The following is a 24,936-nucleotide window of genomic DNA, read 5'->3' on the forward strand; positions in this document are numbered from 1 at the left end:
CCGAATGCCGAAAACCAGGAAATAACTGATTTGGTTTTTGAATGATTTTCAGAAGCTGAACGTGCCACACGGTTTCCGTTTTGAATTTCCCTATTGTATTGAGGCTTCCATGGACGTGGGTGGTGCTGTGGGTTAAACCACAGAGCCCATGACTTGCCGATCAGAAGGTCGGTGGTTCGAATCCCGGCGATGGGGTGAGCTCCTGTTGCTCAGTCCCAGCTCCTGCCAACCTAGCAGTTCGAAAGCATGTCAAAGTGCAAGTAGATAAATAGGTACAGCCCGGCGGGAAGGTAAACGGCGTTTCCGTGCGCTGCTCTGGTTCACCAGAAGCGGTTTAGTCATGCTGGCCACGTGACCTGGAAGCTGTACGCCGGCTCCCTCGGCCAATAAAGTGAGATGAGTGCCGCAACCCCAGAGTCGGCCACAACTGGACCTAATGGTCAGGGGTCCCTTTACCTTTACCTTTACTGAGGCTTCCACTTTCAGTTTTTGGTTTCGGACGTCAAATGGTCTTCCGGAACGGATTACATTCGAAAACTGAGGTTCCACTGTAACCCTAGTGATGAAGCACTGTTATGACTAACCAAACCTGCAAGATTGGATGCCGTTTTGACAATTTGTGAAGGAAGGGGGGGGCGAAATACAGTTTCAAAAGGCTGTGGCTCGCTGTTGCCTTCTGCTACTAAAACCAAATGCAGAAGCAAGAGCAGAGTATCTAGTCCATATGCCAGAAACTTTTTTTTCAGATGTGAACAGATTGCAAAAACCTGTGCACAGATGACATCCCGTGTTTAAACAAAAGTAGCGAGAAGTGTGAATTTCACCCACCGCCAGCTCTCTCTCTCTCTCTCTCTCTCTCTCTCTCTCTCTCTCTCTCTCTCTCTCTGGGATTTTAACATGGATGCGTGATTACAACAAATGTCAATTGTTGGCAATGCATCCAGAAATAGGACCGGTAGCATTCGTAATGGCATTATAATGTTCAGAGTGTATGACTGTAAGTGTATCACTTTGTCTGAGTACCTAGTTGGAGCTTTAAGGGCCATTACAAATGGATTTCATGTTATTGCCTCATTGTAAATGGGTTGCAGTGTAAAGGGAAAAACTCAAAGACTGTTGCCTAAATAAGAGACGAGGAAAACAGAGGTGATCATTAGCTCACCTGCACTGTTTTGCCACTGTTAATGGCAAAAACAGTGCTGATTTACTGGAAATTTCCATTGGCATAATGAATTTGGTAATGTGCCTTATGAAATCTGAAGGTTTTCTCTGTTTACTCCCAGATGCTGTTTTAAGGTTTTCACCTTCCCAAATGTTCAAAACATGTTACAAAAACAATAAATGTCACAAAATTAATTCCAGTTAGCAATGAAATATAAGCCATAGTTCCACAATATTGAAATGTTACATGGAATCAACATATGCATAGGATTAACTAGATGATTGCAGATTTTTTAATGAGAGAGAATAATGTTGGAGAATAATGCACCCCTCACCCAGAATTGTACGCTAGGAAGCATATCTCCCATGGAAGCAGGGTGGAACTTTTTGCCGATGTCCTGTAAGAAATTATTTCACAATGTTGGGCAAGATCCCTTTAAATCCAAGAATTTACAGGGGTAAAAGGTAGGGCTCACATCACAAACCCTCTCTGTTTTATACTGACTACATTGGCTATCTATTTGTTCCCAGGTGCAATTCTCAAAGTGCTGGTTTTGGCCTATAAAACCCAAAAATATTATTTATTATTATTATTAATTGAATTTATATACTGCCCTATACCTGGGGGGGTCTCAGGGCGGTTCACAGAAATGGCTTCAGGTTTCCCCAAATACCACCTTTCTTCATTCAATTCTTCTTGAGAATCAAAATCTTCCACAGAGGCCCTTCTTCCCGTCTGCAAGGTATTGTGCCTTTTTGGGGTTGCTTTCATTGCTTAGCTTGGTTACAACTTTTTATTTTTAATCAGCCTTTTGAGTCCTAGATATTTTGGCTGCTACATTCCCTATTTGTACTGTACATTAAAGTTTTCCCCCCTCTCTTTTTCCTTTACTATTTTTTATTGTATGCCAATCTGGTCTCCTTCAAAAGGAAGAACAGGATAGAAATTACAATGAATTAATAGGTTTCCAGTTATCTGCCTTTCACCCAGAAATTCCAAGCCTCAGTCCCTGATTTCAAGTTTCCTGGCAAGCACCCAAATATCTGGGTCTGCCCTCTCACTGCCACTACTATTGATGGGTTCCACTCTGTTCTGTCCTGATGTCCCTTCTCTGCCTCGTCCTTGTTCCACTCTCCCTTTCTATGCATCTCTAGGGGACTAGCTGTTATAAAAGTATTTAATTTGTATTTAACCTAGAAGGCTTTTAGGAGGGAAACATATTTCAGCTGCAATGTTCTCTGTTACAGAACGAAGACTCTGCCTGCAGCAAGAGAGCCAGAGAGTCGTGGGAAATGTCTGTGAACTGCAAAGAGCAGCTGGATCAGAGCTGGTGAGGTGGGGGAAGAATTAGGACCGGGGGTTTTTTGTGGGCGAGTCCAGTGCTCTCTAGTTTTGAATACTTGCAAGGGAAGTGGAAGAATTACAGTGGTACCTCTGGTTACGAACTTAATTCGTTCTGGAGGTCTGTTCTTAACCCAAAACTGTTCTTAACCTGAGGCGCACTTTCACTAATGGGGCCTCCTGCCACCAGCACGTGATTTATGTTCTCATCCTGGGGCAAAGTTCTCAACCTGAGGTACTACTTCAAGGTTAGCGGAGTTTGTAACCCGAAGTGTTTGTAACCCAAAGCGTTTGTAACCCGAGGTACTACTGTACTCAATTTCTGACAAAAAGTTCAGGGATTCAGAATTAGGGGGAAGAAACAACACCTGCCCTTTAAGCCCTTCTTTGTGTGGGAATGGAAGGGCAGGTGAAGCCTGTTTGGCAAAAAGACGACTCTGCATGTGTTCAGAGGCACTTTTAATATATTCCTGTAGGCGAGTAGCTACATCTCTGGGCATAATTTGCTGACCCTTGACCCTTGTTATGTTCCCCGGGTTAGAATCTTCCTTCTTTTCTTCTGTGCAGGCACTTTCATTCTTTCAAATCTGTCTGCTGTTCATTTTCAGGTTTTCCCATTATGACTGTTGCTAAAGCAGTTCTTGGGCAATTGCAAAACAAGGCCCTATGTTTAGCAGTCAATTGTCTTGCAGAAGTACTTCTCTGGGTGCGGGCGAAAAGACATGAAGGCACAAAGAGTGCACAAAGGATTTCTATAGCCGTCTTTCTTGGTGGCGGGAGTACGATGCTGTGTTAGGCAGAAATTGTCTCTCTGACATAGTAAGCCTGTAGCATCTCATGTCTAAGGAGGATGACAATGGATAGTTCAAGTCGGATGATATATGCTTGTTTTGAAGAAAAGCACTCCTTAGAACAATTCATGCCTGGATTAGCAGTTTTTAACTGCATTGGTAATAACATAGCTCAAATTGCAGGATACGGGGTGTGTGCATATGTGCACACACACACACATGCACAGAAAGGAGGGAGGGAGAGAGAGAGAAGGCTGGAGTAGTGCAGTAGTTATTTCTTTTTTATTTCAACTCTTTATACCTCACCTTAAAAAACAAACAAACAAAAAACTTCAGGGCACCTTAAAGCAAACATGAAAAAGAGACAAATCAATAGCAAACAACGATGGCTTTCCAAAGCCAGAGAAAGCAGGTAAAATTAGAGCTGTGGTGGAAATGTCTTTTGTGGCAATGCATTGAGTAGGCTAGAGCAGGGTGAAATAAAAACTCACACCCCCCCAAGAAAAAAAAATTATAAGTGGGGCGGAAAAGAGTTTTCCAAAATTTTCAGGAAGGGGGAGCATTGCTGCTTTACCTTGCTTAACCTTAGCACTGTGGACAGCATTGCACCTGCTTCAAGCGGTAGCAAACTTTTGTTTGGGTAGAGGGGAAACAATAAACCACATATCGAGGTACAAACTCAGAACACCACAAAAGTTAGGTAAGCACCCCATCAACAAGAGGTCACCATTTCCCACACACACCTTGATAATTTTTGAATTCAATTTGTCTCATTTACTGATGAATAATGGTCAAAACAACAAATGTGGGAGGTTTTGTTTGTTTTTTGTCACAGCACTAGTACCCACAGACTCAGAAACCCCAAGATTTGTGGAAATATGAAATAATGTTCAAGGGGTGACCCAAAATGCAGTGAACCCCTCCAAAAACCCACTAAGAATTGAGCATAATTTATAGACACAGAATGCTGATGGGTCGTTTGGTGGTGGTGCCGTGCAGAGTGATGGGTCATAATGAATGAGGGGGGAATGGAATAGGTAAAAGTAAAAGACCCCTGGACAGTTAAGTCCAGTCAAAGGCGACTATGGGGTTGCGGCACTCATCTTGCTTTTAGGCCAAGGGAGCCGGTGTTTGTCCACAGACAGCTTTCCAGGTCATGTGGTCAGCAGGACTAAACCGCTTCTAATGCAACGGAACATCGTGACAGAAACCAGAGCGCACAGAAATGTTTACCTTCCAGCCACAGCAGTATCTGTTTGTGTACGTTCAGTGGTGTGCTTTCGAACTGCTAGGTTGGCGAGAGCTGGGACAGAGCAACTGGAGCTCACCCCGTCATGGGGATTCGAGTCATCAACTTTCCAATTGGCAAGCCAAGAGGCTCAGTGGTTTAGACCACAGTGCCACCCACATCCCTGGAATGGAATGGACTGTTACGGGGGTGGGCCTGGCTGATAGTGAACAGCAGCACACCACATTCTTCGTTGCATTTCCCACTTGTTCTTTGATTAACATTATGTATGGCCTCTGCTAGAGGAATATGCAAAGGAATTCCAGCTTTGAATCGGTGACATGTCAATTAATTGGCAAATTGCCAGCGCAGTGATCTTTCTTGGAGGGGGAGATGATGCCGTATGGGAAATATGGAATGCATAAGGGCTAAAGAAATACTTACCTGTTACCCCAACAAATCAGAAGAATTTCCAGCCCACCTACAAGCTTGTGACTGGCTGCTCATTTGCCTCCTGCTGTTTGTGGTAAGGGCTGACCTTTCATTCTGTATAATCCATGAGGCATCAGGTTGCTTTTCTTGGCCACAATAGGCAGCTGCACAATTGAGACAATGCCGCACAATTAATCAGCAGTTCAGCTTCCTTGTTTGCTAATGCATACCAAGTGTATACCAAATAATTGAGCAATCAATTATTTTTGTGAAAGGGTACCGAGTCTACTTGAATTTCGGTGCAAAGCTTTCACATTTTACACACACCTACAAAGTCTTTATGTTCTCCATATGCTGAAAGTAAAGGCCTGGCTGCAATGTATGAGTTCGGCCTCTCCTGTGACGTTTACTTGTAGGCAGTGGTGTAGCATCAGTTGCCGTGCCTGGGGCAGTAATAATAATAATAATAAATATAATAATAATAATAATAATAATAATAATTTATTTATACCCCGCCCATCTGGCTGAGTTTCCCCAGCCACTCTGGGCAGCTCCCAATCAAGTGTTAAAACAGTACAGCGTTAAATATTAAAAACTTCCCTGAACAGGGCTGCCTTCAGATGTCTTTTAAAGATAGGATAGCTACTTATTTCCTTCACATCTGAAGGGAGGGTGTTCCACAGGGTGGGCGCCACTACCAAGAAAGCCCTCTGTCTGGTTCCCTGTAACCTCACTTCTCGCAATGAGGGAACCACCAGAAGGCCCTCGGCACTGGATCTCAGTGTCCGGGCTGAACGATGGGGGTGGAGACGCTCCTTCAGGTTTACAGGACCGAGGCTGTTTAGGGCTTTAAAGGTCAGCATCAAGGTGCAAAGGGGGCAGGGCCCACAGGAAGCTCCACCAGCCACTTCCCCCATCCCCTGAAAAAGTACTGACGTGCTTTAATAACCCTGGGTTATCAATCATTTTTTAAACTTACTAGTGAGAAGGACACAACAGCCACGAGTCCTTTGATACCACTCGTCTCAGCCTCACAAAGTGGCGGGACAGCATGAGGATCCAAAAGTGCAGCACCCTCTAAAAAAGGAACTTAACTGCATTTCAGTCTTGCATCTTCCCTCTAACCTGCGCATGGCCTGATCGTGCTGTTAGCCCTTGACAGTGCAGCCTCACAATTCCTGCCATGTCTGGAGCGAAGCCCCAGTTTGCATCAGGAGCTGGCCTTGTGAGAAACAGCACCAGAGCTGCTGCTGGCATGATGGGAAGGGGCTGTGAGTCAGTGGGAGAGCATCCGCTCTGCTTGCAGAAGGTCTCAGGCTGAATCCCTGGCATTTCCAGGTAAGGCAGTGTTCCTTCTGGTGTGCCCCACCAGGCAGCTGCCTGCTCTCTTTAATTCCCTCACATTGGATTCTGCTCAGATGTATTTTGGCAACATGTGCAGTTACTGGCTCAGCATCAATATATTGTATCTGTCTTTCAAATAGAACTGTTGCATGTGTTCCAACCATCCCTGTTGACCAGGGACTATCCCTGTTGAGCAGCTCCTATCCCTGGCAAAATCTTGATCTCCCTGCCCCTCTTTTCTTCGAAAGGTGGCTTTCCATGTTTCGTGTTAGTTGGTAGCGTTCTGATCCAGAATCCAGCTGACTTGCTTCTCTGGGGACTCTCAGTGTTAAATCTCTGTGGGTGGATGCATCTTGTCTTAGTGCGCACCCATATGAGTGCCTGCAAATGTGTGCAAAAGCACCATGCAGTGCACAGCCTGCCATTCCCCCACAAAACCCCGCAAGTGCTCAGGCATATTCTGAAATGTTGATACCATCTTGCCAACCGGAGATGTTTTGCAAATCCCTTTACCCAAAAAGAACAAACGCTCCCTGGGCTTTTTAAAACCAACAGAAAACAGGCTGCTGCAGAGGAAAAGAATATGCCGTATAACCAGGCAGAGGAGTGCATTCAAGCCTGGCAAAAGAGGTGGTTCTATGGTTTGAATCATCTCTCATTTAATGTTTTATTATGTTTTTATATAACATATTTTTCTGTATATAAGACGCTCCATGTATAAGATGCCCCCAATTTTGGGAGACTCAAATTTAAGAAATTTGTGGTATGCACTATCCATGTATAAGACGACCCCCCCCTTTTTAGCTTAATTTTTAAAGAAAGAAACCTAGTTTTATACACAGAAAAGTATGGTAATGTCAGAAGCTGCCCAGAGTGGCTGGGCCAACCCAGTCAGATGGGTTGGGTACTAATACTAATACTAATACTAATACTAATACTAATACTAATACTAATACTAATACAGTGGTACCTCGGGTTAAGAACTTAATTCATTCTGGAGGTCCGTTCTTAACCTGAAACTGTTCTTAACTTGAGGTGCCACTTTAGCTAATGGGGCCTCCCACTACCGCTGCATGTCAAGTATGCATTTAATAAGCTTACATTCTACCTAAAGAGCATAGGGAGACTTATATGTGGGAATTAGAGCCTGTTCTTCTTATATTCAGCAACAGAACTGTGATGGCCCCATTCAGATGTTTATTGCATCAGCAAGAACATTAGTGCAAGAGGGAAAAAAGACATTTGTTCCCTCTCCTTGCAACAATAAATGTGAAATCCTTGTTTGGGTCTCACATTTTTCAACTAGTCCGCACTACTGGGACTGGCATTTGGGAATGCCAGTCTAGCATGGAGTCAGGATAGGTGGGGAAGACAGAGAGAGGAAATGGGAGGTATACTAAACAGGAGGCATTAATGAGTCGAGGATCTGCTGGTCCACTATCCCCAGCAGGACATGCTGGACCACAAAGCCATCATCCTAGCCCCCTCACTTGTAAAGCTTAGATCCTTACCATACTTATCTAGATCTTTTTCCTGGTTACTTATCTTCTCCTTCTTGGCTATTTTTTTCAAATACAGAGAAAAGGCTGCTATAGAGTGCAGAAAGGAAATGTGGTTGTATGAATCAGTCCCAAAGTCACACATAAAGTTGATTATTTGATGGGTACAGGGTTGTGAATGTGTATCTATTGGCCTCAACTTGATGGGGTACAAACTGGCAAACCAATCTAAATCTTTTCTCCAACAGTAAAAGTTAATATATCCCCCAAATAAAACTATTCATCACCTGTTATGGAGATCCGTCTTGACAGTGCTGAGATGCAGTCTGACTGTTAACTGTTTCTGGTTTTACCAAGACTTAAAGCATATGCTCTTTGTGACATCACACATGACATCAGAATGGCATGTTTGCATTCAGCCTAGACTATTTCCATGCCAACAGCAATAGCCAGTAAACTTCTGCAACCAAGTAACCATCAGCCTAACTACCCAGTTGTTTCTAGTTAGACTGTTTCATTTTTTTGCTCTCATAATCGAAGTCTGAAGAAGAGTTTGTGTATAATCTGAAAACCTGCTTCCACTGTTAAAGAAAACTACCGGTAATTGTTAAGGACTGGGCAGAGGAGGAATGGTGACTCTTCCAGGGAGGAGGAAGAGGAAGACAGTATAGATTTACAACATGGGTTTGAGCAGCTCAGAGGCAGATGAGGGGGAAAGGTGGGAAATCATGAGAGAGCCAGAACACCCCCCAGCTGAAAGCATTCCAGACCCTCCATCTCCCAGAACAGTCTGTAACCTGAAGCATCTGTAACCTGAAGCATCTGTAACCCGAGGTACCACTGTGCTTTATTATTTATACCCAGCCCATCTGGCTGGGTTTCCCCAGCCACTCTGGGCGGCTCCCAACAGAATATTAAAAACATGATAAAACATCAAACATTAAAAACTTCCCTAAACAGGATCGCCTTCAGATGTCTTCTAAAAGTCAGATAGTTGTTTATTTCCTTGACATCTGATGGGAGGGCGTTCCACAGGGCGGGCACCACTACCAAGAAGGCCCTCTGCCTGGTTCCCTGTAATCTCACTTCTCGCAGTGAGGGAACTGCCAGAAGGTCCTCAGAGCTGGACCTCAGTGTCCGGGCTGAACGATAGGGGTGGATCCCTGTGAGATCACGCCAAATGTCCCTAGGTTCCAGCATCCTGTTTTCACTGCGGCCAACAGAGAAGCCTGGACTGAGCTCACCTTGTTTGCATATGCTCATCTTGCTTCTCCTTTTTATGCAACAGGCTGGTTTCCTTGGAAGCTGCTGAACATCTGTACAAGGGCAGGGATGGCAGTTGCTCGATGGACTCGTAGCTCACATCATCACACTGTCCCCTGAGCCTTCGGGGAAATAAAGCAAAGCAGCTTCCCTATAGCTTCCCTGTGGCAAGCGGGTGATGAAAACACTTCTCTTGCACAGTCAGGCTGCCACTGCAAGCAAAACACTTCTTTCCCCCTTAAGAAAATATGTGCTTAATTAACAAAATCACCCAAGAGAGCCAGATTGCAGAGCCCCAAAGGCCACAAGTTTGACATCCCTGATCCATCTAATTTAAACTGAAATATTCACTTCTCAAATTCTTTGCAATTAATTATAAATTCACACTTGTTAGAATTACTGTGGGGATGAAGTGACATCTTTCCCCATGAAGAGCTCTTTCCCCATAACTATGTTTCAATAAGCTGTGCTTTCTGGGGGTGGGGTTTGGTTTTTTTGGATGAACAGTAATGTGGCTATTGTCCAGTCATTAAAAAAAATCTAGTAAATCTAATATCATGTTATACTCTACTGTACTCCGAATACAGAACTGTGAAATGGAGTCTCTCGGCCATTAGAATAAACTAATTACTAATATATTAAGGAAGCTAATTGCAATAGATCCATTTTAAAAAAAGAAGAATTGGTCCCTCAATCCAGCTTTATTTTACACTTTTAAAACTACAGTATTCACTGGATCAGAGATGTATAGATGAAAAAAATATTTAAATTTCAACAATACAGTGCATTGTAGAATGTTTATTGCGATTGCATTTCTTCATGACAACCAGAAATATATGTGCACCTAAGAAATAATGATATGTAGTCAAAACGCAGTGGGGGGAGGAGCAATGTCATTTGTACCAACAATCCAAGGTCTGTTCTTGAATGTATTTGTTTAAATTGAAGGTGGGAGAGAAGTGCAGTTCCAAAACATGTGTTTCAGTTACTTTTCCTCCTAAAAACCACAAACAGATACGCTCCTGAGGAATGCTCACATGTAGCCTGAAACAAAATTGCCTGTCTGTAAGACTGCCAAGCCAGGATGAGACATCATGTAACCATTTTAGTCAGAAAGGGCTAGCTGTAAACAACTACATTAAGCACATTGATAGATGTGTACAACGTTGTATAGTGAAATATTCTTCTTTTGGTCGGTCTCTTTCCCTGTGGAAGGGATGGGGTGGGGGGAAATCTGATTCAGATCACATTTAAAGGCAAGCCTACTTAGTCAGCACTTTCTGAAAAACCTACACAAAGCAAAGCCACCCAGCAAAATCTGCACCTTTCCCAAATTTTGCAGTGCGGTTCTTCTTTTTGTACAACCTGAGGTAAAGTGTGCATAACGGACATATATTCGCAAAGACAATATGCAGAAATGCTTTACAATGGGGGAGCCTGCAGTGCAAAAATGTTTACGGTAGACAGCATTGTATCCCAACATGTGTCTATTAGGAGAAATTCACTCTGAAATCCTGATGGAATTACATAAGGACCTTTTTAAAAAAACAAACAAACAAGTCACAAAATGGTGCGGAAATGTGGAAAACTGAATTTAAGGTTGCCGCCTTTCCAAAGTTGTAGCCACGCTCAAGGTGGCTTACAAAAGTAGTCGAACAATAAAGGAACATCAAAAAGTATACAACAAAATCAGAAACTTTCCACATAAATCTTAAGATACAAAAAATTAGCAGCAGCAGCAACAACAACGCCCCCAGGCAACTCTCACAAATTTTAAAATAACATCAACTTATCTGTAGGCCATTTTCCTTTGGTTTAGAAGACAGAGTAAGTGACTGGATGTGTGAAGTGTATACTTCTCATATTTTAATAACATCTGCCGATGCCCTTCTCTAAGGTAGACTTGAACAAGGCAGAGGACTTTTAAAATGGCAGTGTTGACCCAGTTATGGGATGCCCTCCCCAAATGTGTTTGCCTGGCACCAACTTCCCCAGACTCCATGCGCCTTGCACAAATTAAAACACCAAGAATAAAATCCAAAAGGCTAAAAACAAAGTATAGTCTTTTTAAAAAGCAATTAAACTCTAATAGAATTAAATTTGTCATCCTTTGTGTGCCGGACAAAAACACCTTTCAGATCAAAGAGTTCTCTGCCTTTTCAAAGATGTTATCTACTGTTTTTTACCACATAGCACCGGCTGCTGAGACCACGTAACACCGGTCTTGAAAGACCTACATTGGCTCCCAGTACGTTTCCAAGCACAATTCAAAGTGTTGGTGCTGACCTTTAAAGCCCTTAACGGCCTCGGCCCAGTATACTTGAAGGAGCGTCTCCACTCCCATCATCCAGCCTGGACACATAGGTCCAGCTCCGAGGGACTTCTGGTGGTTCCCTCACTGCGAGAAGTGAGGTTACAGTGAACCAGGCAGAGGACCTTCTCAATAGTGGTGCCTGCCCTGTGGAATGCCCTCCCATCAGATGTCAAAGAAATAAACAACTGTCTAATGTTTAGAAGTCATCTGAAGGCAGCCCTGTTTAGGAAAGCTTTTAATGACTGATGTTTTAATGTACTTTTAATCTTTCGTTGGAAGCCAACCAGAGTGGCTGGGGAAACCCAGTCAGATGGGTGGGGAATAAATAATAAATTATTATGATTATGATTATGATTTGACTACTACATTTTAGGGTGTTGCTTGTTTCGTGTCTGCACATTGCACAAAATCCAATATGACAAAAGTAGCATTGGCGTGTTATAAACAAACAAAAAGAAAGGATGAATAGGGGAACCTATCAGATGTTTTCTCCCTTTCTCTCCACCAAGTATATGGAACTAAAACAACACGCCAACCACTTATCTATATTTCCCGAAAAGTAAGTCCCACTGGGTCTAATGGGAAGCCCTCCCTAGAAAATGTGCATAGGATTACAGTTTTCAGCACACTTAGTGGGGAGAAAGTAACATTGAGCTCGGTGTGACTTGCTTCTGAGTGAACGTGCATAGAATCATAGGACACTTCATCTCTCAGGTTTGAGAAAGCATAGGACAGAGATCGCTTCCTCTTCGACTGCACATAGGGGCTCGACATTGCAAAAAAGCAGAAAGGTTGGAAGGGAGGAGAAAGCTTGCTTTTATCCTAGAGCCAGCCCAAGTCTGTCTTTCTTTCTTTATAATGTTTTAGGGTGTCCCCTTTTTAACAAGCCCCCAGAGTGGTTGATGAGTAAAACTAATACTAATTTAAAATATTGTATATTGAATATACATTTATACATACCTGTTTAAAGCAAAATAAAAGTTAAAAAAATAAAAAAATAAAAAAAAATGTATATTGTAATGTATAATAACAGATCTGGATATTCCGCAAAAGAGGAAGGGTACCTTTTTATATGCGAGAGTTCTGATCGCGGCAAAATGGAAGAGTAATGAAATCCCCTCTATACGAGATTGGATCCAAAAGCTGACAGAATATGCCGGTCTATCAGAAAAAATCAAAACAGGAATTTGTCTCAGAATGGGAGGTTTTCAAAGTATATTTGAAAAATAAATATAGTAGTTTAAATTCTGTTGCAGCATTTGAGGAACTTCAGTAATAGTTGCAAGGTAGATATAAGAAATTAGATATATTAAGAAAAAGTTTAATTATGATAAAAGTGTGTATTGGCAATAAGTAATATGAAATCGAAATATGGAATAGACGGGAGGTTGGGTCTTTAGTGTTAAGACCAATTTTTATTTTATTGTTAAGAAAATTATGTTTGTATGGTTATTCCTGTGTGTAATTTGGTATTTGTGTTTTTTTCTTTTTTCTTGCTGTATCAATTAAAATAATAATAATAATAATAATAATAATAATAATGTATATTAACATAGTTTAGCAAGAAGAAGAAAAAACCCAAGTGATTAAAAAAGAATAGAACCAGTTGTTTTCAAACCAGCTTAAGTATCGTGTTGAAAGGTCAGGTTATTTTTATTTATTTATTTTTTAAAAAACAGGGGAAGGTTTTCGCCTGGTCCAACAAAGACTTTGCATAGAGCACCAGGTGAGCCTCCCTGAGGAGGACATGCCACATGCAGCGCACCACAACTATAGAGATGTATACAAAGGCACTTATAAATTAGTTAACATAATCAGTGCTATTTTTCTAGAAAAACAGGTGCTCTTACAATGGTGCATACCTAAGATGTGCCAGAATTGAGTTCTGATGAGTTCTGGCTGATCATATGTTTATATATATCAGGTTTATCCATTTCAATAATTTTACAGTTAATTTACCATTTCAAAACTTGACATCTTTCCCCCTCTTTACGCGGTTCCTTAAATTTATTTTTAATATCTTCTGCATATCCAAATTAACTTAGTCATTTATTCATCTACTTTAAATATATACTCTTATGAAACTGCAGGTTATTACAATAATCCTGCCATGTTCTTATCTTTTTACAATTTATCTGTAAATATTCAAGAAACGATTCCCATTTTTTAATAAAAAGTTCGTTATCTTGATTTCATATTTTTCCAATAATTTTCACCATTTCTGCATATTCCATAAGTTTTTGTCTCCATTCTTCCTTTGCTAGGACTTTTTTCCATTTTGGGGCAAGTAACATAATTGCCGCTGTAGTAGCACACATGAATAAGTTTCTGTACAGTTTGGGAAGTTCTGTCCCTATAATTCCCAAAAGGAAAGCCTAGTTCTGGCTGATAAAACCCCCTGAAAATAACTGAAAAGGCCCTTTCTCCAGTCACTGCCCTCCTCACTTCAGAGGATGTGACCAGGGTAGGGGGCAAAAAGACTCAGAAATTTCACACCAACGATGATCTTAAACAGCCATGGCTTCCTTCAAAGAACGTGGAAACTTTAGTTTGTTAAAGGTGCCAAAGATTGTTAGGAGAACCCTATTCCCCACACAGAGCTACAGTTCTCAAACAGGTATTATAAGAAAAAACTGCTCCTTTTCCCTTATGGCGTATTCAAGAGCCAGTATAGAGTCCTTAAGTGGGTTCCCTATCTGAAATATATTGATTTATTGCTCAGATAAATCCTGGCGTCCAGCCCGCTTCGGCTGCGTAGCTCTTGCCAGGCCTCTGCATTCCAAACTCCACATTCCGATGCTCTGAGCAAAAGCAGAGATCAGCAGCGGTAAGAGAAAGCTTCAAAACTCCAGTGCATTATTCAGTCTGCTTAAATAAAGTCCACTCAGGATCTTAGCAGCTAAAAGCAGTTTTATTTACAGCAGACTATCCATTATCTATCACAGCGAACAGCATCGTGAAAACACGTCCTCTCTCCTCAAAAGCGAAAGTAGAGAGAAACAAAGGCTGGAGGCTCTCGGAAATGACGCAGAAGTTCCTCCCTCCCAACAGTAGGCAGGGCGTACACTCTGAGCTGTTTAACTCTGTAAGCTCAGGTTATCCTCACACCCTATTGGTAGGAGAAAATAACAGAGGCCAACTAGAGTATATTGAGAAGCAAAGCGGCTAGTAAGCCTGATCTTTATTAAATTGTTGCAACAGGGTCCCCACTCACCACATGCAGGAGGGAAGAGAACCCTGAACAATGGTGCACAAGTCCTTATATAGGCTTTTGAAATTGCCCACCCTGTAGCCCAAGACTACCCCTCTAAAAATCATACATACATCACAGAAGGAGGCGGTCTACAGCAGAGAAGGCGGTCTTCAACAGAAATCCTGTCTGCCAGGATACCTGATAATGGTCACTGACTGCATTACGTGGGCAGCCTGACCATTCTTTTTGTGATAGTTAATACTTTAGTTCCTGAATCCAGGTCACAGGCTCACCCTGTTCATACATAAATACGCCCTTAAGACAGGATCTGCAAGCAAAAAAGGCAATGGGGAGGCTTTCCCACCTCCTCCCTCCTTGCAGAGAAATATTTGAGGTCAATTTGGGAGAGTCAAAATGGCTTCAGGATTGCTCTCCTGCAGCCTACTATTTCAGACACGTGGTTTATATACTTATGTGTGTTAATTGATATTTGAGACCTTAGAATTCTTATAACACTGGTTTAACAGTCAATCCCTCTTCCCAAAAAACTTGGGGAATTGTAGCTCTGACAGGAAAAGAAATCTCCTCACCACTCTCAGGACCCTTAAACTATAGTTCTCAAGCTATAGTTCCCAAAATTCTGTGGGGGAAGCCATGACTGTTTAAAGTGGTTGGACTACATGAATCTCAAGATCCCTTCGAGCGCTACAATTCTATGATACTGCTTTAAATGCAAAGTTTAGATGAGTCCTCAGTCTCTCCAGTCTCCGATAAAGGTACCACTTCTGGAGCAGGGAGAGTTCCAGTTATAGCAACCCCCAACGCTCTTTCCTGGATGTGTTTTGACTTAGGACCATCCACACTGTTCCAATTTGTTGGCATGTAATGCATGTCGCACATAATTCTAGGTTATTAAATTCCCGAAGCATGCAATACACAAACTTAATAGATTTTATGCAAATTGTTATATAACAAAATAACAGCAGATGGTACTCATCACATCAGAATCTTTCCATAACAATTTCATATTTTGTTTAAATTAAACAAAACATAACGGTGCCTCAGTGGCCTCTAACTTATTTTAATTTATTCTACCCTACTGTTTTCCTTGCTATTTCCGCGTCCCTTTGCACAACATTGCAATAAAATATTTGTTTTAATATTCCTTAGATATTTAGTAGTTTACTATTTTTGAATGGTACAAGGGACTAGTAAAGTTATTTGTTTGTTCATTCCCCCCCCCCATCAGAGGGAAATCTATTGCTAGAAATATGGTACATAACTCACAACACAATACAGCCTAGAGGAGAGAATTAAAGCTTTACTCCAGAAATCTTCAACTGGTATCTTTTTAAGCTCGATTTTTTATATATACATTTCCATAATGCTTCCCCCTCAAAACTCACTCCTTTTCCATCTTTTCTGCCTCTGGCATAGTCAGAAGATGAATGATAGAACAAATCAACCTGAAAGGAGTTATGAAAACAAAACAAAAACATCAGAAATAGGGAGCTAGGGAAAATAAAAACAATATAACTCCATTCTAGCTGCAGAGATGTTTAGAGCGCATGAGAATAGAGCTGTATACATATTGTTGCATCTCTGGGCAGTATCAAATTCCATACTGTCTTGGAATGAGGGACAGCAGAGACTATAGTGTCTTCAGGATATAGGGTTTATTTACATACACACACACACACACACACACACACACAGTGGTACCTCGGGTTACATACGCTTCAGGTTACAGACTCCGCTAACCCAGAAATAGTGCTTCAGGTTAAGAACTTTGCTTCAGGATGAGAACAGAAATTGTGCTCCTGCGGCACGGCAGCAGCAGCAGGCCCCATTAGCTAAAGTGGTGCTTCAGGTTAAGAACAGTTTCAGGTTAAGTATGGACCTCCAGAACGAATTAAGTACTTAACCCGAGGTACCACTGTGTATACATACACACACACACACACACACACACACACACACAAACAACCTGAGCCTACAATGGAGGCGCTCACAGCATTAACACCTGAAGAGGGTCTTGATTCTCCCATAGCCACAGCCTTAGATTCAAAACAGAAATCAGTCATGGCTCTGTCTCCCAGCTGCCCAGGCTACAGCCTCCAGCTTCTAGTTTCTAGTTTCTGGCCCACCAAACTCTGGCCTTTTGTCTTTCTAACTACCAGACAGTTCGGGGAGATGGGGGTCCCATCCATCTGTTCTGTGGCACAGAGCTACTTCCTTTGTTACATTTGTGGCCCATACTTTGGGAGCCATTCCAAAGAAACTTGTCTGGCTATTCCTGCAGTCAGAGCCTTGTTAGATCCAGGAATCAGTGAAGACTCAGGCCTACAGCCTCCCCCAACCAGCAACCCACAATGATATATTTTGTTACGAAGCAAAATTCATGTGCACAAGAAGAAATGAGAGGCAGGAAGTATGATATTGGATGCTATTTTTTCACTTAGAATCACAGAATTGTAGAGTTGGAAAAGACTCTGAGGACCACCTGGTCCAATCCTCAGCCATGCAAGAATATGCAGCCCTCTCTTGCAAGATCTTTACATAAAAAAAAAAAAAAGCTCTCTGCATTTTGTCCCGCTAGCATGTGACCAAGAAAGAAAACACAGAATCCATGGGACAAGAGTGTCTTTCAGCAGCTGCTCTGAACCTCTGGCCTACCTGGCAACAGGTCAGTATGTCAAGTCTCCATTCCACTCTCAATCCAGGTGTCCAAAGCAAAGCTCAGTCCCACAGAGATAACGGAGTATCAGAGCTGAGATTCTTCAACTTGGGCACTTAAGCAGACCTCAGCTGTGCTGCCCTTTTATACTTTGCCTACTGATTGCAGCAGCTGGGCTTGATAAGGCAGGTGACCCTCACCTGTTCCAAGCCTACCCCTGCTGTTCCTCCCAGAGCTAGCAAGCCCCACCTGGCCAACTAGGGAGCTGGGCTGTGGGCTCTTGCCTACCCCAGCCTCCTGGAGCTCTCTGCCCACTGCTCCCTATGCCCCAGAGCTCACCATGTTCATGAAGACAGGGTCCCCTCTGGCTATGCTGATGGCTCCTGCTGCTCTGGTTCCTGTGCACTGACCCCCATCCTCTATGGTTAATGGTTGCTAGGAATTGTAACACTGTGAGGGATAAACTACTATACCCAGAATTCTCAAGGGTGGAAATGTGCTCTAAAAGTATAGTGTGGGCATTGTAGTTTGACTATATTCCAATTAGACATTAGATAGCCCTGGGTTGTCATGTGACTAACTGCAGGCTTCACTCCTTGCTGCATGACTGCTGGCTGATTTGGTTTGGAGGACCAAAATAAGCAGAGACAGTGATGCCATTATGCCCCCCTTTCATTAGGAGGGTTCCCTTCTTCAGTTCACAAGGGCAGAGCCATTCCTGTCAGGACTGAAAACAGACCCTACAAGTCTCCCTATTTTCCAGGGATGTCCCTGATTTATAGAAGCAGTCCTGGTTTCTGATTTAATCCTGGAATGTCTCACTTTTCCTTAGAATGCCCCTATTTTCATTGGAGAAATGTTGGAGGGTATAGAGTTATCTGACACCCCCACCCCAAGCAATCTGAAGGTAATCCTGTATAGGGAAGGGGTTGTTTTTTGAAAAAATCATAATGGAATGGGACGTACATATTTTTATCAGAAAAATGTTGGAGGGTATGTGGGGGGGAAAGCAGGGATGCTGTTAGGCACCTGTGCCCTCCCCACACAACATATGGCTGTTGATTCATCTAGGATGACTGTTGTGGAGGGTGGGGGTGATTTATTTTAAAAAAAACAGTCCTCCTGTCAGACTGGGAATATCCCCTCACGCACCCAGTTTAGGATATTCCACCATTCTTCTGCAGCATTTCTTTCCTTTCTGCGAAGCAAGGGGCTAATGTCTATGTCAGACAAAGCTTGAATAATAAAGAAAATGGTAACGCCATAACATACTGTCTGAGAGAAACTGAAACAACATCATGAGGCAAGAATGACAGTTGGTCTACCTTCTCTGTATGATGGCCTCATGGGGGAAAAAACTGTCCCATGAGCCCTTGCTGAAGAGGGGAGGGGAAAGGCTATAAAAAGCTGCTTCCCTTGGAACTCACAACCATTTTGCTTTGAGAGCTTCCCGCCCACCCAACCTCAAGTTAGAGCCTTCACTGAGCAATTTTGGGTCACTGGTTGACAGGGCTGGAAAGGAACCCCCCACACACACCTGACTGACACTTGGTTGTCCGCCCCCCCCCCTTTCCCTTAATGAAATTATGGCTTTTCTCTGTTAGGCAGAAGAACATTGTTTGTACGAGGGCAGAACTGGCATTGGTCAGGATCAACATATTACAGTGGTACCGCAGGTTACAGAAGCTTCAGCTTACAGATGCTTCAGAAATAGTACCTCAGGTTAAGAGCTTTGCTTCAGGATGAGAACAGAAATTGTGCAGCAGCAGTGCAGCGGCAGCGGAAGGCCCCATTAGCTAAAGTGGTCCCTCAGGTTAAGAACAGTTTCAGGTGAAGGACTGACCTCCAGAACGAATTAAGTTCTTAACCCGAGGTACCACTGTATAGGGGCCTGAAGAGAGGACTGGCCATGGCAAACCCAAGCGTGGGTTCGATATCTGCACGGTTGGAATCTGCACCCTGGTCCCCTGTGAGACCTTGCTTGCTTGGCTTGCAGCATGGCAAGGTTCAACACTGGCCAACTCCCATCATACATATTTGGAGCGGTCCAAACCCAGTGGATCCGTTTCATCAACATGGGGCTTGTTGAATGATGAACTGATCCTGGGACCCAATGCCATGCCAAGCCTTGCCCTGCCTGCTGCTGTTGATAAAGATTTGGCCTGATTTTATCCCACCACCGTTGTACAGTCTGGTTATTTTGCTGCTCTCATGGGTCCCATGATGCGCCTGTCTGGGCAAACACATATGCCTTATGTAATTTATTCTCTCTGAGTGTCAAACAAAAGTTGGGAGCTGAGGATCACGTTGTGTGGAAGCTTGCATGACAAAATGTACTCTGTTGTTTGAGGTGCCAGAGATTCCCCCGTATCTCCCTTCATCTCCGATGCTTTGAGCTGTCACTGAAGCTGGCAGAGGGTCCTCCATCCCACCCACCTTCTGCCAAGGCTGAAGTTTCCCACTTCTCATTGACAACTGTGTGAACATACTCGAGCAGTGGTACCTCGTCGTCATTGCTGCAGCCTTCTGCAGGAAGGTGAATTTCCCGAGCAAGTGCGCCATATAAAAATATCAACATAATTCGGAAAGAGGAGCAATTGTGATGAATTAAATATTATTCTAAATAATGCAACAACTGTGCTGTTGATTGGACCATTTGTTTTAATATTTCATTAATTGAAACTCTGCATTTCCCTGTTATTGTGCTGCTGCTGCTAAACAAAGTCACAGGTCAACGAAATTAAGTAATAGGATGTAACATTCTGCGCTTTTAAAAATGTTTATGTTCCGTGCAAATGTTCTTTGTCATTATGATACAGTAGCTCTCTGTTCTCAGTAGGCACTTATTTTTCTTTCTCTAACTAGATATGAGCCTAACAGGCAGCTCAGGTTTTTTCCCCTTAACTAATTACAGGAGAAAGGGAGCCCTGAGGCTCTGCTCAGACAACATTTTATTCCATTTTCCTGAAGTTTCTTTACCTGATAATTTCCATGTTTTATGTGATTTTTCACATGGCTTAAAAGCCATGTCTGGAAAACTAGCAGGATCCAGTGGAAATTGAGTGCTTGTTGTCATGTTAATTGGTTCCAGTAAGAAATTCTGTTTGTAACCTCATTAACCATGGAATTTGGGGCAGCATTCCTTTTAAAACGTTTTTATTTGATTTTACAGATATAAATTTCTAGCAAAGCCAAATACATATTCATTTAAAGAGACTTCTCTGAATCTCGAGACTTCCCCCCATCCCCTCCATGGGTCCTAATGCCAACATTTTCAACTGCATATTATACCATAATCTATATTTTATATCTGTCCATATTGTCCATAGTACAGTGGTACCTCAGTTTACATACGCTTCAGGTTACATACGCTTCAGGTTACATACGCTTCAGGTTACATACGCTTCGGGTTACAGACTCCGCTAACCCAGAAATAGTGCTTCAGGTTAAAAACTTTGCTTCAGGATGAGAACAGAAATCGTGCTCCGGTGGCGCGGCAGCAGCAGGAGGCCCCATTAGCTAAAGTGGTGCTTCAAGTTAAGAACAGTTTCAGGTTAAGTACGGACCTCCGGAACGAATTAAGTACTTAACCTGAGGTACCACTGTATTTGTTACATTACAAGTGAAATTAAAATCCTGCTAACATTTTCATCTGCTTATAGCGGTCTCCCAAGTAAATTATAAATTTCCCCCATTCTTTATTGAAGTTTTTGTCTTCTTGGTTCTTGAGCTTTCCTGTCATTTTTGCTGTTTCGGTGTAGTCTAACAGCTTGGTTTGCCATTCGTCTCTGATGGGGACTCTTTCTTCTTTCCGTCTCTGCGTTACTAGCAACCATGCTGCTGTTGTCTCATACATAAAGAGTCTTTTCTGTTCCTTTGGGATGTCAGTACCTTAGAATTCCTAATAAAAAGACTTCTGGTTTTTTTTAACAAAGGACATTTTAAACTTTTTTTTTTTTTTTCATTTCACCCAGAAAGCCTTTATTACTTTACATGACCAGAATCTGGGGAATAAAAGATGCCAACATGTCCAATAATATCTGCTGTTATGTCCTGCCATGCCCACTGATGTGAGTGAAATGTGGTGCAAATGGCTGCATATTGACAAAAGGTTCATAATACAACAGGTAATGCAGTGTAAAAGGAATACTAGAAGCCGGAAGAAGCACTAAGATTATGACCAAGAAAACTAATGCAATAACCCGCATATCTGAATGCACTTTGATTCTTACTGTGAAGGTGGAATTTATCCACTAACATTAGAATGGATATTTCCTTCTGCACCTCCATTTCTGTGTGGGGATAGAAGCCTTTGAGGAAAAAATTCCCACAGGTGTCTGCTGCTTATTTTAGTGCCTATCAAGTTTGACCCTCAAGTATGACAGGGGTCTGCAAACTTTTTGAACAGGGGGCCAGTCCACTGTCCCTCAGACCTTGTGGGGGGCCGGACTATATTTTTTTTGGGGGGATGAACAAATTCCTATGCCCCACAAATAACCCAGAGATGCAGTCTACATAAAAGCACACATTCTACCCATGTAAAAACACACTGATTCCCAGATCGTCCGCAGGCTGGATTTAGAAGGCGATTTGGGCCAGATCCAACCCCCGGGCCTTAGTTTCCCTACCCATGAAGTATGACTTTAATATTACAGGCATATAAATACAGTTGTATCTCAGCTCCTGAATGCCTTGGGAGTCAAACATTTCAGCTCCCGGACAATCAAAAACCTCAAGTGAGTGTTCCGGTTTTTGAACATTCTTCTGGAAGCCGAACATCCAATGGGGCTTCCACCGCTTCCGATTGGCTTCAGGAGCTCCCTGCAGCCAATCAGAAGCCGCGTTTTGGAAGTCGAATGTTTCGGAAGTCAAACGGACTTCCGGAACGGATTCTGCTCGACTTCCAAGGTAAGGCTGTACATAGGGCGGTATTCAACTTAGTCCTACATTAGCTGCTCTGCTCCTGAAGAAACTGAATCATGCCTACTTGTGGTTGTCTTTAGTTTTAATCCATTGGCATTCATGACTCACCTGCTACTGCTCTTTCTTCAGTAATCAATGGCAACAAAGAATCACAGATCTCTAAAGATGGATGGGACTCCGAGGGTCATCCCTTCTGACCCTGTGATGCAGGAATGTCAACTAAAAGATTTACTTAAGTCATATCTGAATCAAAGGCGACAAGGCCAAATTGGAGAATTCTCCCCAAACAGGGACAGGACACCTGTGGACCTCCAGATGTTGATGGACTATTGCATTCTTCATCTCAGACCACTGGCAGCTGGTTGGAGTTGATGGGAGTTGGAGTGAAGCATCATCCTGCCCGAAAACTTTACTTTCAGCTAGTTAAAAAGCCAAGGATTCCTTTGTCACTGAAGTCAATAGGATGTCAGTCAAGGGTGCACAGACTTCAGGCTTCTAAGATCCATCAGCCAGAGCTTGGTGCAGAAAACATATGCTGGAAATGTAGTATTTAGAGTATCAGATTTTGACCTCAGAGACCAGGGTTCATATCCCCACTCAGCCAAGTAAAGTTAATTGTTAAGGACCCCTGGATGGTTAAGTCCTGTCAAAGGTGACTAAATAGTTGCGGTGCTCATCTTGCTTTCAGGCCGAGGGAGCTGGCATTTGTCCACAGACAGCTTTCCGGGTCATGTGGCCAGCATGATTAATCCACTTCTGGTGCAACGGAACACCATGACAGAAACCAAAGCGAATGGAAACGCCGTTTACCTTCCCATAGCAGTGGTACCTATTTATCTACTTGCACTGGTGTGCTTTTGAACTGCTAGGTTGGCAAGAGCTGGGACAGAGCAATGGGAGCTCACCCTGTCATGGGGACTCGAATCGCCAACCTTCTGATTGGCAAGCCCAAGAGGCTCAATGGTTTAGACCACAACACCACCTGCATTCCACCAGAAAGGGGAGTGCAGACTGCAAGTGGTAATGAGATGGAGGCTTCTGCTGTGGAGTGAAGCAGCTGCAGCCATCCCTACCACAATTTTGACTTTTCCATTGGACAGTTAAGTCCAGTCACAGGCAACCAAGGGGTTGTGGCGGCTCATCTCACTTTCAGGTCGAGGGAGCTGACATTTGTCCACAAATAGCTTTCTGGGTCATGTGGCCAGCATGACTAAACCACTTCTGGTGCGACGGAACACTGTGACGGAAACCAGAGCACACAGAAACACTGTTTACCTTCCCACCACAGAGGTACCTATTTATCTACTTGCACTGGTGTGCTTTCGAACTGCTAGGTTGGCAGGAGCTGGGACAGAGCAACGGGAGCTCACCCTGTCATGGGGATTTGAACAACCGACCTTCTGATCAGCAAGCCCAAGAGTCTCAGTGGTTTGGTCCACAGCGCCACCCATGTCCCTATTCTCAGCCATGAACTCAACCTATCATCCCAATGACTACATCAGCATCTTCTGGGGAACAAGCAAGCAAGGAGAACAAAGGCAATCAAAACTGCTGTGCGGTGGTGCATCTTTCTCTTCCCCTTATAACAGTTGATTCCTCTATTGACACTTTAAGCATTTATTCTTGACACTTCAAGCACTTTGGCTACATTAAATGGAAAAGTGTACCACAACTGATGCAGAGACAGACCTTTACTAAAAGTTATATTGAAGTTATATATTGAGATACTATACAACACTACATACTCCAATGGCACAGCATACTGCATCGGAGAAAACTTGTCTGAGAAAAATTGTTTTGAATTTAAACTCTATACAAACATTCTTGTTGCTGGCAAATTTGGTTAGCAAGGGCATCTATTTCTGTCCCTGAGGCTCTGGGCTCTATTAAATATGTTTTTCTTTACTTTGGCTGACAAGATGATTGAATGTACAATTTGTGTCTGCAGAATATTGTGTCACAGTAAAACGCCTAGGTTATTTATATAAGTTAATGTTACATGATTGCGTTGAGAGCGTCTTGCTTTAAGTCTGGGAATAAAGAATCCAAATGGAATCCTAGATGCAAACCCCTGTTTCCTTTTCTGTGCATTCTAGAGATGTCAATCCCAAAGAAGATATTTGGCATACATCAGTGGAAGTGGCCAAGCTTTTTACATGTGAGTCAGAGGGCACGATGAAAGGATGAGATAGTATACCACTTAAGTGTGCATTACATTATACATACAACACTCAATGTGGTTTTGTCATGGTCTCTTGCACCAGAAGAAGTAGTCCAAAAGAATAGGTGCTGCATCAAATCAGAAAGGTCCAAAAATATTGACTATGACATGGGGATTGTTTATCCTAACATATTTCAAGCCAGAAATTACCTGCAAGTTGTGAACAACCCCCCCCCCTTTTATTTACTATGAAAGACCATTGAATCATAAATCACAGATGACAATGTTTGGCTCAAACACATCAAGATGAATGATCATCTGCATTATATAAAATATTGTTGCACCATTTTGCATTTACCACTTGTTTTGGTTTCCAAAAAGCAGGCAGAGCAAGAACTTCAGGCCCATCAATTCCAGCATCCTGTTATCCTGTTCTCATAGAGCAGGGGTCAGCAAACCTTTTCAGCAGGGGGCTGGTCCACTGTCCCTCAGATCTTGTGGGGGGGCTGGACTATATTTGGGGGGGGGGGAAATGAACGAATTCCTATGCCCCACAAATAACCCAGAGATGCATTTTAAATAAAAGCACACATTCTACTTATGTAAAA

At 42.8% G+C, this 24,936-nt stretch overlaps 2 long non-coding RNA genes across 3 annotated transcripts; one reads left to right on the forward strand and one right to left on the reverse strand.

Moving 5' to 3' along the window:
• Positions 1-2,945: 2,945 nt before the first annotated feature.
• On the reverse strand, positions 2,946-8,185 carry LOC308482076. 2 transcript variants are annotated; one of them, XR_013988962.1, is made up of 4 exons: positions 8,085-8,116; positions 5,282-5,397; positions 4,967-5,118; positions 2,946-3,344 (listed from the first exon to the last, which is right to left on the reverse strand). It is a non-coding gene; the product is annotated as an uncharacterized lncRNA (long non-coding RNA). The 2 variants fall into 2 exon arrangements; XR_013988961.1 differs by lacking the exon at positions 5,282-5,397 and having other exon boundaries at positions 8,085-8,185.
• Positions 8,186-8,238: 53 nt separating this feature from the next.
• On the forward strand, positions 8,239-19,879 carry LOC308482094. The gene is made up of 2 exons (XR_013988991.1): positions 8,239-8,397; positions 19,595-19,879. It is a non-coding gene; the product is annotated as an uncharacterized lncRNA (long non-coding RNA).
• The last annotated feature ends 5,057 nt before the right edge of the window (positions 19,880-24,936 follow it).

The sequence above is a fragment of the Podarcis pityusensis genome (genome assembly GCF_964106645.2).
Source record: "Podarcis pityusensis genome assembly, chromosome: 7".
Lineage (NCBI taxonomy): Eukaryota > Metazoa > Chordata > Lepidosauria > Squamata > Lacertidae > Podarcis > Podarcis pityusensis.